Source organism: Anomalospiza imberbis, chromosome 6, assembly GCF_031753505.1.
Source record: "Anomalospiza imberbis isolate Cuckoo-Finch-1a 21T00152 chromosome 6, ASM3175350v1, whole genome shotgun sequence".
Classification (NCBI taxonomy): Eukaryota; Metazoa; Chordata; class Aves; order Passeriformes; family Viduidae; genus Anomalospiza; species Anomalospiza imberbis.
This window is the reverse complement of record NC_089686.1, coordinates 38005272-38023636: the sequence shown is the minus strand read 5'-3', so window position 1 is coordinate 38023636 and position 18365 is coordinate 38005272. Positions and strand designations below refer to the sequence as shown.

Genomic DNA, 18365 nt, shown 5'->3' with positions numbered 1-18365 from the left:
AATCAGTTTTTGTTAGCCACAGGTTTCTCATTTAATGATGGAATGCCTTGATTAAATATGGGAGCTTCTGTTGGAATGAGGTGTAGCAAAGGACTAGGGTTGCACACTTGGAGGATTGGTCTGCACTGCTCTCTGTAGACAGTGTTGTTTCAATTGCAAAGCATGTCCCTCCTTGTGAGCCAGTTGCCCAGCACTGGGTAAGCTGCTGTAGTGGCATCTCACTGACATGACTTGGATTTTTAGCTGGAGGACACAAGTCCAAAATGGTCCAAATCATGAGTCAGTGTCTTTTGCTAGGAATAAAGGGAAAATATCTTTCAGGCTGTCACCTTGATTACACAGCTAGTTACTCGTGTTCTGAGAAGGGGAGGGAAATACAACAAACAGTGGGTAAGATACAAATATAGAACAAAGAATGGGCAGCTTCATTTGCCTTGTATTCTTCCATGAAAAATTGCTACAGGCATTTCTCATGCCTTTAGCAGAGAGGAAAAATGACACCATTCTGCACAGCCACCAACTGCTGATTCAAAGGTTTGACAATCAGACTTATGACTCCAGCCCCCCACCCTGCTCCTGTGCCAGAAGTTACCATCCCCACCATGACACGTACCTGCTTCTGCACTGGGAAACATCATGTCTTAGCTGAACCCACCCACCAGCAGCCTCAGGACCCGGAGAGGAGTTGTGGCACCATATTAAGCACAGGGCTGCAGCAGAAGAACTGGAGAGTGAGAACAGCTAAAGCCTCTCTGGGCTGTACCTCCATACTATGCACCAGGACTGATCACAAAACCTTTGCTTACTTCTGAAGGTGAAGCTTTAGGAGAGGAAAGTCGAGCTGTAGCTAATCTTTCCTGGCTTTCTAATGGCAACAGTAGTGATTAACCTTGAAAGAATGTCTAAAAATACAGAGGAGTAATGAGCTTACATGGTGCAGTTTAGCACTGTGCATGCTTCTGGCTGAAAATTGGACAAGACCTACAGGTGTCATTGTCTTTTTTATCCCATATCAATTTAAGCAGCTTGATATGAAGGCTCTGAAGAATGAAGCTGCAGAGCAGAGGCACCACACTTTGCATAGGAAAACACAGAGATTCAATCTATGGGAACTCCATGATTTTTCCAAGCTAACACTTTTTAGAAATATTTACCCAGACTGCCTGCCTCTTACCAATGAAAGAAAACAACAATTTCACCTTACAGTTTTTCTCATGGTCAGTATAAATCATCATCTTTCCTTGACTGCACTAAGGGACAATATTTTACACCAGCTTGTTACTTGGGTTTCCAGAGTGGCTGGTGTGGGGTCACGAATTGTCATCTTCTTAGTACTGATGAATATTTTGTAGTCACAGCAGCATTTCTGAGTTAACTAAGTGACTAAAGACTGAATGAATGGAAGCAGTTTGGGTCAAATGGATTATTCATTGCTATCCCAGAGGAGACCCTGTCATTTTTTGGACCTCAGAGGAGCAGAATCTGGGGCATTTGTACGTACTGCTTGGCAAAATGTCAGCATGGCACACTAACAAATTCGTAAGAGCTGCTCTTACGTGAACTATTAGGAGGCCAAGTGATTAATAGGTTGATCTGTTGAAACTGTTAACTTTCTAAAAGCATGACTGAGTGGACTCATTGCTTACGATACAAGAAGCTGTTATTAACATTCCAATAGCTGGTTTTCGTTAAAGACATCTGTGACCTAGAACTGTGAAAGCCTGTTTAGTTTTGTATTTGTGTCATAAATAAACGAAACACTGCATTTGTATACCCAGCACATGTTTCCTGTAAGGGGTTTTCTTTCAAAGCAGTCAAAGCAAAATACATTGCCTGGTGGCAAAGGCAGCTGATGAGGTACCACTTTGCAGCTCATGGGCTTTCATCTCCAGTAAGGACAATGTGACCTGGGGAGATTTTGAGTTCCTTCATGCAATGTGCCTTTTCCATGCCAAGATGGTACTCTGCTTTTATGCAACATGTGAATCCCAGGCACTTGGGAACTTGCTTTTTGGCAGCCATATTTCTAATCCACAAATACTGCAGAAGAATTTCTCCCTCCCCACCCACAATGCCACATATGTGCCTTGTGCTTGTACCGCCTTCTCCAGCTGTTGAGGAAAGCAAACTGAAACTGTAATTACCTATAAAAGAACTGATTTTTTGAAACTGTCAGCAGCCTAGGGAAGATTATGAAATAACAAATGGCACAAAGACACAGGATAACACAGTGGTTAAAGACCTATTTACCCTAGGCAACCTGATTTTGACAAACTGATGAGTCGCCTAGGCTTAGATCTAGAAAAGGGCTTGGGTCTGGGAAAGGACTTGAGCCCTCAAGGGTGAATCATGTGTTGCAGAAATCCCACTCACCTAATGTTGCAGCTGTGCCACTGATGTTCTGAGGGCACTGTGCATTCTGATGTATTTGTAAAATATGCAGTTGTCATACAAAGAGCACAAACTGCTCAATTATCACAGTCTGAACCCATCCACCCCTCTTTCGATCCAGGAACACTAACCACTCTATTGCTGTCCATGTTGCCTGCTCTCTAGTCCTTAGTGGTTCCTTCCACAGGAGCAGCTGGAGGAGTTTCTCTCTCTCCTGGACCTGCATGTCTCAGGCAAATGCTCCACCTCTTGGAGCATTTGGAGAGGAAGAGCACTCTTAAACTGTTAGGCTGAAGCTGTTTCCCTCGTGGGACTAGCCAGGGACTGTGATGAATAGTAGCATCTCAAGTAATTTAGGTCCTCCTTCTTCAGAGGAATCGGGCTTGGAAGAGTTTGGCTGCTGAATCCCCCTTCTTCCAGGAATCTTCAATCTTAGCCTGGAATTATATGTGATAAAGCAAGAAACAACCCAGAAAAAGAAATAAACCAGAAATAAACCCAGAACCAGGCCTAAGGACTTCACACTGTGATCACAGGAACTGGGAGATCCTCACAGAGACCTTTGGATACAGCTGTCTCCTGCTTGGGCTGAAGGAGTGAAACCCTCTCATTGTGCCCACAGAGGAATCATCACAGCCTGGTGCTATATGGGGGGAAGTAGGAGAGCTTTGGGAGACTGTGGTTGTGAAAGGAATGGCATTTTACAAGAAATTGTCACCCTCCCCTGTGTTCAGGAAATCTCTTGTTTAGGATAGGAGGTTGGGACCCTCCAGGCTCTGTTATACCAGGGCCTCTATCTACACACTTCAAGCATACACAAACTGCACAGAAGAACGTTGATCCATCGCTTGGGTCAAAAGGGGAAGAGCAGTAGCAGACAGAATAAATTTCTTGCAACACTGGGCAGGACATGGATGGGAAGCCGTTCTCCTGGTATGGGAAGATGTTTTTACTGAAATAGATGAGACTCCCTTGAATTTTCAATTACCAGAAAACTGGTACTTGAACTGGTAAATTACCAGGAAACTGGTTTCTTCAGCAGATGGGATGTCTCACTTCATATTCACATTTGTTACGTCTGTATTCAGATCCCACTTAGTCTTGTTTTTTGTGAATCATGTTTGTAAACTGTACGGTTCAGCTATTCAGACACTGGACAAGGTCCTGCCTGTTTCTGTATGCTGCAAGCCTGGAAACTATTAAAACAAACTAAAATGTCAAAAAAGAAATTATTTTATAACCTGCAAATCCTACTGATGTCTTCCAGGTTCATCTACCATAATTCCTGCTTCCTTGTGGGCAGCTTTAGATCATGAACTAAAATGTTTCAAATAACCAGCACAGACTGGAGGTACCATGTGTCATAGCTAAAAGGTGCTGCAGCATGTTTTCATTATTGTTATTCTGAGTTAGGAGATGTCTGTGCAGCTTGCTCCAAACACATGTGGGCTGTCTCCTTCTGTGCTTTCAGTGGACTGAAAACTGTAAATGTGGTGAACATGACATTAGGGCTTCCAGGGAGGAGGACAACCTCAATTCAGGTTTGTCAATTCTATTCCACAGTCATGAGCCAGACTCCTGCTCTTAACAACCACATCAGGGAGTGAATATAGTCTGTGGCTGCTTACAAAGGACCACCTCATGATGCTCTCATCTGACATCCTCCCCATGGATCAACTCTGGCCCATGGGAAGCATGGTGATGAAGCATGCACTCCACAAACTAAGGAGCCACTGTTTAAATGGCAAGGACCTGATTCTTTTCTTACTCACAGCAGATGGAGAAGAAAACACAGCAGTCAAGGACTCAGTGTAAATGGAGCTGGCAGTGCTTTCCTGAGACAGCAGACAGCTTGAAACAATGGCTCTGAGAAGTGCGTCCTGCCTTCATTCATCGCACTAGGAGACTTGCCACCGAGTCCCATGGAAACAATGTGAACAGCCATATTCAGGGTTTCACTGCTGATTATTTTAGCAGACAGGATGGGGACAGGGTAGGAATGAAACCCATATGGGAAGTGGGAGTTGCATGGTAGGAAGTAGGGAGACAACACAGAAAAAAATCAGGGAAGGGGGAAAAAAACAAAGACAGGAGGGGGTGAAAGAATAAACCCTCAAGGGCAGACATGGTGGTGATAATAAGGTGCTTGCTCTTTATCTCCAAGTGACACTGGACCCAGTTTGGCAGGAACAGAGCTAACAGGATGAAGATAACTGGGTCATTTCTTCCTCAGTGAATGTCTCACTTGTCTGCTGTGTCCATATCCTATGGGGAGAATTGTTCTCTGGCTAGAGAACACAAATCACCCTTTTGGCAAATCCCAGCCCATGAGCTGTGAGAAAACATCTTTCAGCCAGACTCAGATTTGGCACATAGCCTCGGCCAAGGTGGGAGGAACCACCTTCTGGAGGTGTCTGTCCTTCACCCTTCTGCAGGGAGACAGAGCTGTTCTCAGAGGTGGTGAATCCCACTCCAAGGATGGATAGAAAGGAGTGTGTTTGCTGGATGTACCTGTGCTGCTCAGTGGTTTGTCAGTCCCTGCTCTGCTAAACTGAATGCTGAGCCACCTTCCTCCCAGGAATCAGATGCTTAGGACATGCAAGAGGTCTGTGTTCTTTCTTCCAAGAGGCAGCAAAGTACAGCTCTGGAGCCATATGGTACATCTGTACTATTAAGTTAAATGAACTTGGGATTTTTTTCGGCACCGAGGCCAGGTAGCATTGAACCACTCATGTCCATATTGTGGTAATTCCTGTGCCATGCCTGGAGCTGCTTCACAGGGAAAAACTGTCCAATAGACACTTCTATTTGACAGAGTAGGCAATAGAGCAGTGCCTGGCACCATTAATTTTACTAGGATAGAGGAACCTAGATCCTAGATTACCCCAGCCACATCACTGTTTTACAGGTGTATCATAATATTGCCCTGCCCTACCATTCCCAAAGCACCTCTGGCTGCACTTCCAGTCAGTAGTCCCAGCTGCTGACTCTGGAGCAAAGCAAGGAGGGTGTTAACCCTCCTCTCTCAGCTACTGACTAGAGCAAAGCAAGGAGGGTCATCCTTGTGTGACCACCCAGGAGCCACACTGGCAGTCACACTTGCACCACCTGAGCTGGGACCAAGGCCCCTTCATGGCTACACACCACCCCCCCATCCCTGTCAGACCAGGTTTCTTTACCAGCTCAGCCCCAGGTTTCCCCATAGCAGACCTGCAGACATCAGGATCCTTAAAATAATTTAATCATGGTGCAACAACAAAATAATAACTTGAGCTGTGTGCCTCCAAGAAGGGACCCCAAAAAAAGGAAACCCTTGGTTTTTATACCCTCACAGTCTAAGCATGCTAAAGCCTGGCATCATTGGCTCCTGCTGTCTTTGAGTGTCCAGTCATTCGCCCTTCAGCTGCACACTGAGCTCACAATACCAAATGTATTCCTCAACAAGTGGAAACCTCTTGACACAATCCAAAGGGATTCAGCAGTGTTTCTTCACAGACCCCTCACTTGTGTCTCATGAGCTTTGAAAGCAGAAGAGATTGTTCAGCTTGGCGAGGTGAGTGACTCAAGTTGTTCCTGTCAAGAGAAAGAAAGGAGAATGTCAGGTTTATATTGGAAGCGGTTGGGATTGACAGCTGCCTGATACCATACAATGAGGAAGCAACCTTAGCAATGTAAGCAGGATGTTTACTACATGGGATTCTGAGAAACTATCAAAAAGTGTTGTGATAAGTGGATCTGATACATTTTACAGCCCTTGAGGGCCTTTTCCTAATTTGCCATGTGATTTATCAACCTGTTATTGTCCTCTAGTGCTTTCCACATATTGATGGCACTGACCTTGAAAAGCCCATGGCCTAATACGTAAATGATATTATTGTGTGTGGAAGGACAACAGCATTCTAGGTCAGAGACTGAAGGTGGACGTGTGAATGTGGAGACTGAACAAGCTGGAGACTATTTCCAAGTGCCAGTTTGTGCAGGCCAAGGTCTCAGGAGGACTCACAAGACAATATATGCATCCTGGCACTGCTGTCACTGCAAGCTAAGAGGTGACTGATTTGTCTCCTCTTCTGAGCCATGCACAGCTGAGCTGCTGAGGAATCCCACAGCGTACTGCAAGCTCTATCTAATTAAGTCACTGGGGTCTTGCAAAACATGGTGCTGTTTTCCCTGCTTTACAGAGAGGAAAGCGGGAAGTGTAAGACTGTGAAGTATACCAATGGCAGAAGGAAACAGCAATCCCGCAAGCCCTGCTTTTGTCATTTCAGGTGGGGTTCTCCAAACTGGGAGATTTGAGAGAGGTTCTCATCCTACCAGAGGCACTGTCCTGGGATCATGCCCCTCCTTATGGAGTCACACCTTGGTTTCTTATAACTACTGCAATAAACACTGACCCGAGAGGTCACTTCCCCTCCTGCTCACAGCCACGGCAGCTCAGGATATTTCTTTATACAGGAGAATATGACTTGAAAGTGTTTAATGTGCCAATCAGGCTGCAGCTTCTGGGTGAAATGCAAGCACGGGTCAGGTCAGCAGGCAGTTTTCCATGTGTTTCCAACAGGACATCCAGTCTACACATCCTTCAAATTAAGGCTAAATATAGACTGGGTTCATGAAATTCAAAAGCTGCTAGGTAGAGAATAATGCACCCTGGACTTCTCCAACTAAAAAAGTCCCCTTCAGATATGAGGAGCTTATAGATGATTTATGTTGCCTAAGCATGAGGAATGTTGAAGCTGAGATGCCTAACAGGTGAGGAATTAAAATAAGACTCAGCTCTGCTCTTTGCTCTAAACAAACTGCAAAGTAAACCCTGCCCCAATCCCAGTTTCAGACAAGTCCTGTTCCACCATAGCTGCACAAACCTACTTTGTCAGAGGGGCTCCTTGACTGCATTTCTGAGCTGTTTTCAACTATAGTAAAAGAAGCAGGGAGAAGATGTGTTTTTCTCACTCATCAGGTGAAGGTTTGCTGAAAAAGCAAACACTAATGAGAGTCAAGGGCTGGTAAATTAGTGTTAGAGTGCAGTCTGACCTGGAAACCAGTCTTGCACAGGAAGATGCATTCTCCCTTGCAGAAAACAGAGCAGTAGCTCCCGCAGCATGGTTTTTGCAGCCCACTAAACAATCAACGAGAAGGGGATGGGTGAAACTTCCCTGTGTGGAGATGTCAGGGTCTGGCCCATTTGGGAGAGCATAAACCAGGGACGTCAACCAGGTTGTAACAGTCACTGGTCCCCCCTCGACCGGAGACATCTGAGATGCAGCTGTTTGTTTCTGCTTGGGAAGCAGGTAGGATACTGTAACATCTGAGGAGGTCACTGGGGTTGAGGCAGGAAATGTCTGCGTAGTCTCAGAGTTGTGGCTGGTAGTGGGTATGCGGCTGTTACCGCACACTGCAGGGAAAGCCAGGATCCTGCCATAGCCCCGTGCAATCCGGGAGAGCCCCTGTGAGTTAACACAGCCTTTTTTTTTCCCCAGGCCGTGGCTCCTGGGGGAGCCTTCGATCTCCTCGGCCACACCAAGGCTGCAGCGCGGGCGGGGCAGTGCCGGCAGGGGACTGAAGGACACTCGGGGTGACAGCCTAGGCAGGCGCGGGGCACCGTGCCGGGGCTAATGCTCCGCTGTGCAGCCACGGGGTTGTTGCCCTGGGCCCCTGCGGGCACGGGAGAGGACGCTGCCTGTGCTTCTCCCGGGAGGTTATCGTGTTTCCAGCGGCCGGCACACGGCAAGGGCCGGGTGGGCCGGGGGAAGCCGCGGCCGCTAGGGGGGTACCGAGGGCCGGGCCGGGGCTCGGGGGCGGCGGGCACGGCCCCCAGCGCCGTGTGCGGGCTCAGGTGCGCGGCGCCTCCCGCAGCTGGGCCGGGCCGGGCCCCGCGGCTGGGCCGCACCAGGTGTCCCGGGCCTGCGGAAGGACGGGACCGAGCACGGCGGAGCGGTGCCATCAGCCTCCGTTTCCTCAGGAAACGGCTGGGACCCGTGAGCAGCCCGCAGCCAAAACCTGCTTCAGATATAAACCTTGCCCTAGGAAACGGAGCCCGGGATTCCCTGGCACCTCCGTAGGGAGCTGGGAACTCACGTAGGCAGCCGCTGGCGGAGAGGCCACGGCCCCGGGCTGGGCTCTGCGACCCCCTGTGCTCTCTGCATAAGCTCGGTTTGCCTGGAAGTCCCCAGCATCTGGAAGGGAAATGGCCCTGTTTGTTCCCTCCTGAACTCTCGGGGCACTCCTGACTGACTCTTGGAGAGCACAGAAAAGAATCGTCTCAAAATGAAAATGCAGGGGACGTCACCAGAAACCAATGTAGTCAGGGCTTTCTTGCAAAACGTTAAGCGCTGAAATGCTCGTCTGCCAAAGAGATCAAAGCTGATAAATCAGGAAGTTTTCAGTTTGGCAAAGGCAGCTTTGCTGAAGCCACGGTACAGCATGATATTGCAGAGCCGCTCTGTAGACAGCACTCGTCCCATACAGCATCAGATGTACTGGGCTGGCTTAGGGTAAGTGAGCCTGAACCCAGACAGAACTTCCAAACATACCCTTCCCCAAGGTTTACTGCCAGGACATGATCCCTGAGCTTCTTTTACATTGGGATTAATTAATCCCATCTCTGTCAGGAGGCCACAAGCTTCTAGAAATCAATCTGAAATGGCGATTCCCAAAGAGGAGTGTCTATTTTTACAGTGGTGATGTGGAGATGGTGATCCTGTTTTTTCTGGCAACCCTGGAGAAATTCCTTTCACCAGCATTGTCCACCTGCGTGCAATAATAATAGCTGGTGACTCAGGATGATGGGGTATGCGACACTTCCATCTCTCTTACAGTTGAGTCACTGGTCGGGATGGGATGGGCCCAGCTGGGAAAGCAGTGTGCAGGATGTGTCCCAAGTGTGCAGCCAAAGCAGACAGGTCATTTTCATATGCCTGCCTGTGGGACCGTAGGTAAATAAGGATAGTTGATGTAAGCCAGAGTGAGTGCATGGCCTCAGAAGGGCTGTGTTTCCTCTCTCTGTCCCTTGTACCCAACCCTGGCTGTGAGGAAGTGCAACAGCATCTTCTGGCTCCTGGGGGAGAAGGAGGAGCAGGGAGTGTCAGCCAAGGCATGAAGCACAGCTGCAAGGCACCGGATCGCCCTGCCCTGCCCTGTCCTCCTCCAGCTCTGCGCTCCGCCCCATGGAGGGCAGAGGCACAGCACCTGCTGCATGGGCAGTGGATGGATAAACACTCAGGAAATCGTGTTTACCAACACCTTGCTCAGCCCACAGCTCTCCACCTGCTCCAGGAATAGTTGTAGTGAGATAACAGCATTGGAGTGTTTGCAATTCATACTTAACTGATACTCGTTTTTCAGGAAAAGTCCTAGAGTAAGTTTTTGTTTGTTCACTTCTTTCACACTCTTCCCTGTTCAGGCTTTATTTTGGGCCAGGATTAAGGGTGTATACTTTTCCTAATATTTGTTATTTTGCATTTGGAGTTCTTTTATTGTTTCTTTAACTTCAAAATTTTGGCATTTCTAATATGTTACGAGGGTGTTTTCTGCAGATCTTTCATACATTTTCTCTTTGGTCCTTTATTGTATAACTTCACTTTAACGTTGCTATTTCATCTAGAAATTATACAGTGGAAAAAAAATGCACTTCAGCAAAATGTTATGCAAGTGTAACAATTAATTCAAACATTTCTTCCAAGAAGGAAAACAGAATTTCTTCTGTGCATGCAGAAATTGAAGGCTCAAGTCTGCTTTTACTTACTCTAACATCAGTCAAGAATGACACCAACAAGTTTCATCTGGGTGGAGTTAGCAGTGGAGAACTAGTCCTGGATTTTCACATGTGTAGATGTGCACTTTTCAAAGTATTGATCCTTCAGAATATGTCCTCAGATAACCCTGGCTCTAGAATAGCACTCATAAAATCAGCAGTGGGAGCAATAAAGATCTGGGAGAGGGAGGGCTATGGCTGAACTCCCCAGGTACTAAAGCTCCATGGCAAGATGAGCACCTCAGAGTAGTTGCACACGGGAGCAACCCCAGCAGCACCACCACATGATGCAGACCTGCCAGCAACAGCGGTGGGCTGGCTTGGCCAGCAGTAGCAGAAGAGCTGGAGCAATGTGCAGCTCAGCATGAGCTAAGCTCTCATGGGCTTTTCCAGCTTTTGAGCCAGCTTTTTAAGCCCATGCCAAGCTCCAGTTGTTGCAGCTCGCTTGCTCTGCTTACCACACTCCTCCAAGTCAGCCAAGCGGAGCCGTTGGCCTCACAGCTGCAGCAGTGTTGCAGCCACACCTGTGCAGAGCCTCGTGCAAGCTGCAACCGCCCCCAGCCCACACTGCACTACATTGACATGAGCCTGGCAGGGTTTCAGTTAGGTAAAGCTACTCTGACTCTTACGTTAGTTCTTGCGCTCTGCGACTTGGGCTTCAAATTTTGGGACTTCTGTCTTGCTCACTCAGCCTCTTGGGAAAGGCATCAGTCATTAAGGCCCAGCAACAGCTGAGCTGAGGGCAGCATGAGCTGAGCCTACACAGAACCCCTCTCTCCCTCTCTTTGCAGGGAGTAAAACCTCAATTCTTTAGATGCAGGAAATGATGGGGAACCTCTTAAGGTTTGTCAAGAAATAACATGATTTTTCTGCCTTTTTTTTTTTTTTTGTCCTTTCTATATATGATTATCCTTTTAAACAACTGGTTCCCATTCTGGTTTCATTTGCATTTTAGGCTGCATTTAGAGATTGACTTTTATTTGGATCTGACACAAATGTCTGGTTCCAAGAGCCTCTGAGGTTAACAACATGAGGCAGCTCTCATTTTATCTGAATGGTTTGGGCTGAGCTGAAATGTAAACTTTGGATAGGACAGTTTACTTCCCAGATGTTTCTCTCCATGTTTTAGATTGTCCCACTTCCCAAAAGTAACTGGGGGATGGTCTCAATGTGGCAATGTGGCTAGGAATTTTGATGTAATCCCTTGCATATGTAAAAGGCAGGAGGTGCCCCTCTAGCATTCTTTATCAATTAAAACCCAGATTCTGTGCAATATCTATCCTAATTGCTCATAACTAGCATAGCACAAGCAAGGATCAACTCTTTGCTTATAGGATCAAGGTGCTTATATTGTTTTTTGTGGCTGTGGCAGGAGAGGCTGGCTGCCTACCCTACAACATCTCCTGTCTCCATTCTGCCAAATAGCTGCCTATACTTCTCAGGGTAAGCCAAGAAAAAAAGCCTTTTTTCTGTTTCTCACAGAATTCTCCTTGGAGTTAAAAGTGACATATATGGGGTTGTTCTGGCAGGGCTGTGCTTCAGCAATGTGAGACCCCAATTAACAGTTTGAGGTAAGCTTTAAAATGTCTTTGCTAAAGCAAATTTCTTGGTTTTTTTCCCCATGCCCAGGCCCCAGTTGTGGACAGTTTTGCAGGTTCTTGTGCCCAGGGCCAGCTTAGCCCCTCATGCTCTTCCCAGGAGCAAATTACAGCCCAGGTCTCTGCAAGTGGAGAGGGATTCACCAGCTATTCCACAATTATGAACAGAAGAGAAGGTGGATTTGGGGGCAGAAGTTACCCTGGACATTTTGAACAAACAGCAGGTAAACTTGGTGCCTTTCCTTTGCCTAGGTGCAGTTTGTCAGGTGTCCAGGAAGGACTGAGCAGGAGTCTAGGCAGGATTAGAAAGGTTCAGGTGTCACAAGCAGAATAAAGGTCACAAATACAGAGCAAAGGTTGGGATAGGAGTGCAACTTTGAAACCCCAGCATAATATCAGCTGATTAAATGATGATGAGTACAAAGGTCACCAGGAAATGTGCCACCTTCTGGAGGACACCACAGTTCCTGCCCTTTCACATGGGCAGTCATACCTGAGGTTAAAATACATCAGTATACAGGGACAAGAGGTACAATCTCCACTGGCTAAACCTCCTTACAGGAAATGTGTTTTTCCTTCAAATGCTTAGGCCATTTTTTCCTTCCTTTTTTACAGGAAAGGTGTTAAAGTGCAGTTGTTCTCTGCAAAGTGCTTTTTGCATAAATAAGACTTGCCCAGTCTGATCCTTGTGTGCATGCAGAGTCCGATCTGCTGATTTCAGTAGCCAAAAACAGATAAACTGCTTTTTTACTCCTCTGGTCTTACCACAAATAACCAAGTGAAGCTTGGGTTCTCTTTTTTCCCCCCCGGACATTGTCAACAGATTCAGGCATGGCATGAACTTTGAACAGATGGCATCTAGCATGAGAACAGGCCAGTCCCTGATTCCCTCAAGCCAACTTGTTAAATTTCTTTAGGTGTGGTATGGTAAGGAGTTGGACTTCTTTTGTTGGACTCCTTTCGTTGGACTCTGGCTCTGCTGCTGAGCCCAGTGAACACAGTGATGTTGCTTGGCAAACTGAGGGCAAGCACCCTTCAAATCATCAGCTACTTGGACTGGGGAGACAATTATTCAAAACCGGGGAGCAGGAAAAGAAGATGAAAGGGGATGTTTGCACTGCTGGCCCCAAGCCAAAACACAGGTGCCAAATTTAGGAGCACGGTCTCCTGCGCCTGTCCCTGGGCTCAGCAGAGGAGCGTGTACATACAGCGTGGGACCCAGGGGCGCTCCCGGTGCAGATGGGCATGTTTGTGTTTGTCACCTCCGTGTCAGGATGAGCCGGAGGCACGCTCCGTTCCCCTCCCCCTCCGCTTGTATCCTGTTTTCCCCGTGAAGGAAATCTGGGCAAGCAGGGCGGAAGAGCACTGGGGGGTCCCGGCAGCCGCGGCAGGACTCGGGCAGCAGAGGGGGTTTGCTGCTGCACACCTGCCCCACCAGGCAGGTGCGGCCCGGGGGACTGTGTGCTGCCCATGGCCCTGCGACACCTCGGAGCAGGAGGCCCAGGCACAGAACACACACCCTTAGACAGCTTCATCCCCGGAGACGCAGTGTTTGGGGAGCCTGGGGACGCTGGTGAGGACTGTGGGAAGTGACATGGGCAGGAAAAGACCAAAGAGCACGCACTGCCCCAGCCAGGTGAACTTTCCTCGACCCAGTACCTCGCCTTCCAACCAGCACTTCTCAACACTGTGTGGCCATAAAGTGATAAATGCTGGTGCAGTGAGGTCACCAGCTCCCTGACTGGCAACAAGAGTTTGCAGAAATGAACATTGTTGTGATGCGGGGAAAGATAACAGATTAACCATCTAAGTGCTACTCGGACCTGGGACAAGGTGTCAGAACATGTTGGCTAGGCGTTGATAGCAAACATTGACTTCTAACATAGAGCAGTGCAAGGAGGACCCATCCAAGAGGGAAAGGAAAACAGCACAGCTGAGCCTATGAGAAGCTATTTCAGACACCATGCCACAAAGGCACCAAAGGACTTGGAAAGATACAAAGCAGAGGAAGATGATGAAACCAGGGGGAAAGGTGAAATGGTGGCTGGGGCCTTTTGTAAACTTGTTGTTGAAGAAATCTGTATGTTGACCCCTGAAGTCTGGCTGGGTCTCGTGCTGCTGTTGGGAGTCATGGCAGATGGAGGGATGTAGTCCTTTCACCATTAATCTCTTGATGTGCGTGAGAGGAGAGGCCACCTGAGGGGGGAGTGGATTAATACATCCAGCCTGATGAAGATCTCAATGAGGTCCTTTCAGAAGTTACAGGAAAACTCATAGTGAGGGATATTAATAGAAACATACAGCTCACTACCTTTTCAGATTTGATTTTATTTTTCATTTATCAATTCATGCACACAGCTCAAATCCTCAGCTGCTGTGAACATGTGAGCCATGAGCCACAGCCAAACCACAAGAGGTGGATACACTGTGTATAAGTTGGCTAAATAAGTTCATGGAAGAAAGACACCGGTTCCAAAAGTCGTCACAGATAGATTTAACTGTAAGCCAGAGATAAAGCCCTTCATTCCAGAAGAATGGCATCTTGAGCCCATACTGGGGTTGTCTGGGGTTGTGTTTGATTTCCAGAGGTGGTACAACCAATATGTTCATGGTTTTGGTGCTTCAGGCTGATGGAATATCCATAATAGTTGTACTCCCCACCCCCAGCAGCTCTGCCTGTGTCCACACAGAAACAGGTCTGGGATGCTGTACACAGATGAATGTTTGCAGGAAGAGGGCTCTTCCACACAGGAAGGATATTTTTATAAACGGGAAGTGTATTCTCCTACCAGATTTACTTCAGTGTCCAGTCCTGGTTTAGGTGGAATTGTCTTATCAAGGAGAAGAAAACAAGAAGTTCATTCACAGGATGGCAGAACAATTTAGCACATGATAGAAAAACACACATCAGCCTGGTTCTATTCTCAGTACTGATTTTGAGGGGGGAATTATTCCACCAAGTTTAGTGAATTGACTTGAGCTACATTTGGTAATAAAAAATCAGAAGGGATTGACTGACTTCATCACTGTTTCCAAGCTTTGAGGTGCATGAAAAGGGAGGATAGTTGCAATCACACCCTCCTCAGCACACCTGTAGCCCAGCAGACAACAGCAGCTGATGCAAATGGCACCCCATTAGCTGTCATATCTCCTAACCTTTGATGACACTGCATGCAAGCAGAGGCACTTGAGTTGAATCAACACCGTGTATTGCAAACAGGCCTTGCAAGGAGTCCTGCAGCAATTTTGCAATGTACCCGCCCTCATCCATCCTTCCACTACACAGAACAGGTATAAAAGAGTGAATTATCAAACCCAGGGACAGTTTGTTCAGGTGGAAAACTCAGAAGACACTACAGCTGTAAATAGGTGGCCACTGGGCATGGATTAGTGTCAGGATATGTGCACCCATCTGGTATTGCTTTAAACTAACTTTTCTGGGTGCTGCCAGCAGTGCGGCAGGAACTCAATCCAAATAACCTCTACCATGAAGGAAGCTCAGCTTGGACCCAGATTTCAAATCACTAATTTTCTGTAAAGTGGACCTAATAAGATGAGCAGATCTAAAAATTCTTGTTCCTTTTGGCTTCAAAGATGGCCAGGGGTGAATCTGGATTATACTTTGTCACTCTGTCCCCATCTTTCAGCCTAACAAACCTGATCTGTATGATATGTAGGAATGTGCAGGCATGGAACACAAGTTTGTTGGTACACGTTTCTCTGCATTTACACAGGAATCATATATACAGCTTTACTGCCTGAAAATGTCAGAAGTGCACCCTCAATATCTTTTCTAAATAGAGATCCCTGAGAAAGGTTGGTCATTTCACTGCTGAAACATGCCTTTCCAGTGAAATGGCAAGTGAAATCCAGATGTTATTGGAGTGTGAAACAGCTCTAACCTGTGCTGTGATGGTGGTATCTTCCTCAAGCCATTTCTCAGGGCTACTGGTATCCTCTTCCTTACTCACTCTTCCTAGCCACCTCCAGCCCTACAAGAGGAACATGTGGTTTCCAGGCCATGAACCTTGCCAAGGATGTCTAGTTTTCTCTTCCAAAGCAGTTGGAAATTTCAGCCTGTTTTGTCAGACTATTTTATCTGTTTATGTCTAGACCAGTTTATGACTAGAAAACTTTGGTGGGAAGCACGACACATTTCTTGCATAGTTCTCCTGGTTTCTCAGAATTTGAAGCCATTTTCCGGAGACCTAATGTCATTAGAAATCAAAGTGTATCTGCTACATTCAGACTGAAAAAGCAAATTATTTTCTTCAGTTTAGGTCTCCTGATTAAATCCTGTCTAGTTTGTCAGTCCACTTCCAAGCCACAGGAAGGTCCAAAAGCTTGTGGAAGAACAGCCTGACACCACAGTCTGCCCTAAACAAGCTGCTCTTTCCCCGAACTAGATCTCACAGAAAATACAAATCTGTTCTCTTTAGAAATTGGACTTTCCTCTCTCTGTCTCACCCCTGCCTGGGGCAGAAACTAGTGGTTCCAACCATCTCTCTCATCTTTCACTTTCCTATTGCTAGCCATGCCCAATCCTTCCCTCATCATACCCAAGCCAATCTGGATGGAGCTTGGAATCCCAATATTGCACAGTGGGACTGGGAAGACTTAACTGGAGGTGCATATGCATACCAAAATATACTTCAGCTACCAGCTGTTTCAGAAGAGAGAGATTAGGTTTAAAAGATACAATGCCCTCTCCTTGAAGGCAGGGTGCATAATGCATAGCCCAGACTGCATCAGCCACTACCAGGAGGTGTTACCAGGCATTTTCAGCTTTGCTTCTGCCCTGAAATGCTTTTCTTCTAGGGGCTGCTTTCCACATCCACGACTATTTTTCTCTGCAGTCCTCAAAACATGTACACTGTGGGTCTAGACATTGGAATCTTATCTGTAAAAGTTGATGGTCACTGATAATTCAACCTCCTCTTCTTTAGCTGGCATTTGTCCTTAAATAAACAGTGTGCTTCCTCTTTCTCTCAATTAAATTGTGGAAATCAAGAGCAATTCCGGTTCAGTGTTGGCTTAAAACAGAAACCAAAGGCCAGGAATAATTTTTATTTGTAAGGAGAAGTTCATGGAGGAGCAAGGTGCCAGATCAGCAGCCCAAGAGACTGCAGGATTTACTAAAAAATGGACTAATTCCCAGCAAAGTCCCTGTGCCTTGTGTTTCCTATTGCATGGCCCTGCACCTCCCAAAGGCTCCCTGCCAATAGGAAACAGTAATCTCCTGCACGTAGGTAGGATTTCAGGCACAAGTGGTGCTGCAAAGCTTTCCAGAACAGGTGCACAGGGAGCTTAGTTCATGGCCTTTTCTGGGGGAGAGGTCGGTCCACCTGAGCCCACCAGGTAACCATGCTCTCCACCACCATTATGGCCGTGGCCACTCCTCTGGCAAAGACTGGGCCAAAGTCATTGAGTCCCTTCCTCAGCTCTCCCCAAAAAGGGAAATGAAAAGAGAAAATAACAACAACAAAGGATGTAGCTGATGCTCTGCACTTATTATTAGCGGAGGAAGGGCTGGGATTAATCACCCCCACAGAAGCAGCTGTAAAGGATGGAAGTAGTTGATCAAAGTGGACTTTGTTATTCCTGATGCATCATTCTGCTGAGCAATGAGAACTGGTGTGAGGCACTAGAGCTTCAAAAAGGCTTTAATGATTCTAAGGCTCAAATCAAGGACACCGCTGGAACTAATCGAGAAGGAAATCCAGGGCAAGGTGGAAATGGTGGAAATGAGTGCTTTGGTCCGAGGAATTTTTCCACATCTTTCATTTCCTAATTCCATACCTTTGAGGTAATAAAATTTGTAATGGAGGAAAAAAAAATAGTGGGACAATGGGAAATGTTCCTCTGTGGGATGGGGCTACGTGTGGCTTGGCTACACCTGATTGCTGTACTACTGCGTGAGGGGAACAGAGGGCACAGGGATCCACATCACTTCACACTCTTGAGCTATGACAAAGCTCTGGTCCCCCTGCTTCCTCCCATCCCAGAATAACCCCTCCTATTGCTGGGCAATCACTGAGCCCCTCTGAGACCTGAGCAGGCTTCCTTTCCTCCTCACTGGGCAAACAGATACACAGCAAACACCTTCTCCATCCTTGGAGTGTGTACCCTTGGCATGGTCCCTCATTAGCTGTGGGGGCAACAAGCCACCCTGTGCTGCTGCTGGGGCCTGTAGTAGAAAGCCCTGACTCAGTCTGAAGAACTTCCACATTCCCCACAGGACTTAGCCTTGGGGAGCCTGCCTTGTCCACTCTCAAATTGCTCTGACTTGGCGAAACTCTACCAAATATAAGAATTGCCCCATACCTGCAAGACAGCTCTCACCATAAATTGGAAAAGAAATACATGCTCTGAGGGGTTTCTTTGTTTTTGACACATCAACCATGTCCTTCTCTCCTCTCTTTCCTTCCTTCCTTGTTTCTGTTTATAGAGTGAATGGATCCAAAAGAGCATTTCCTATTGAGTCGTGCTACCTTGTCTGAGGCAGTCAAGGACATGCTGCCCAGAAGTAGCCTTTTCTCCTGCTAACAAAGTATTACTCCTCTTTTGAAAGAAAGTCCACGAGCATGTTCATATCCTTACGGACACAGAGTCTGTCAGAGCTC

General features: G+C 47.0%; 1 protein-coding gene across 1 annotated transcript in view; it reads right to left on the bottom strand.

The window, feature by feature from the left end:
* Positions 1-8519: 8519 nt before the first annotated feature.
* OIP5 (Opa interacting protein 5) overlaps positions 8520-18365 on the bottom strand; it is a 273973-nt gene continuing 264127 nt past the window's right edge. The window contains exon 6 of the mRNA XM_068193491.1: positions 8520-8531. The gene's annotated coding sequence lies outside the window, so the exon portion shown is untranslated. The remainder of the gene's footprint in view (positions 8532-18365) is intronic.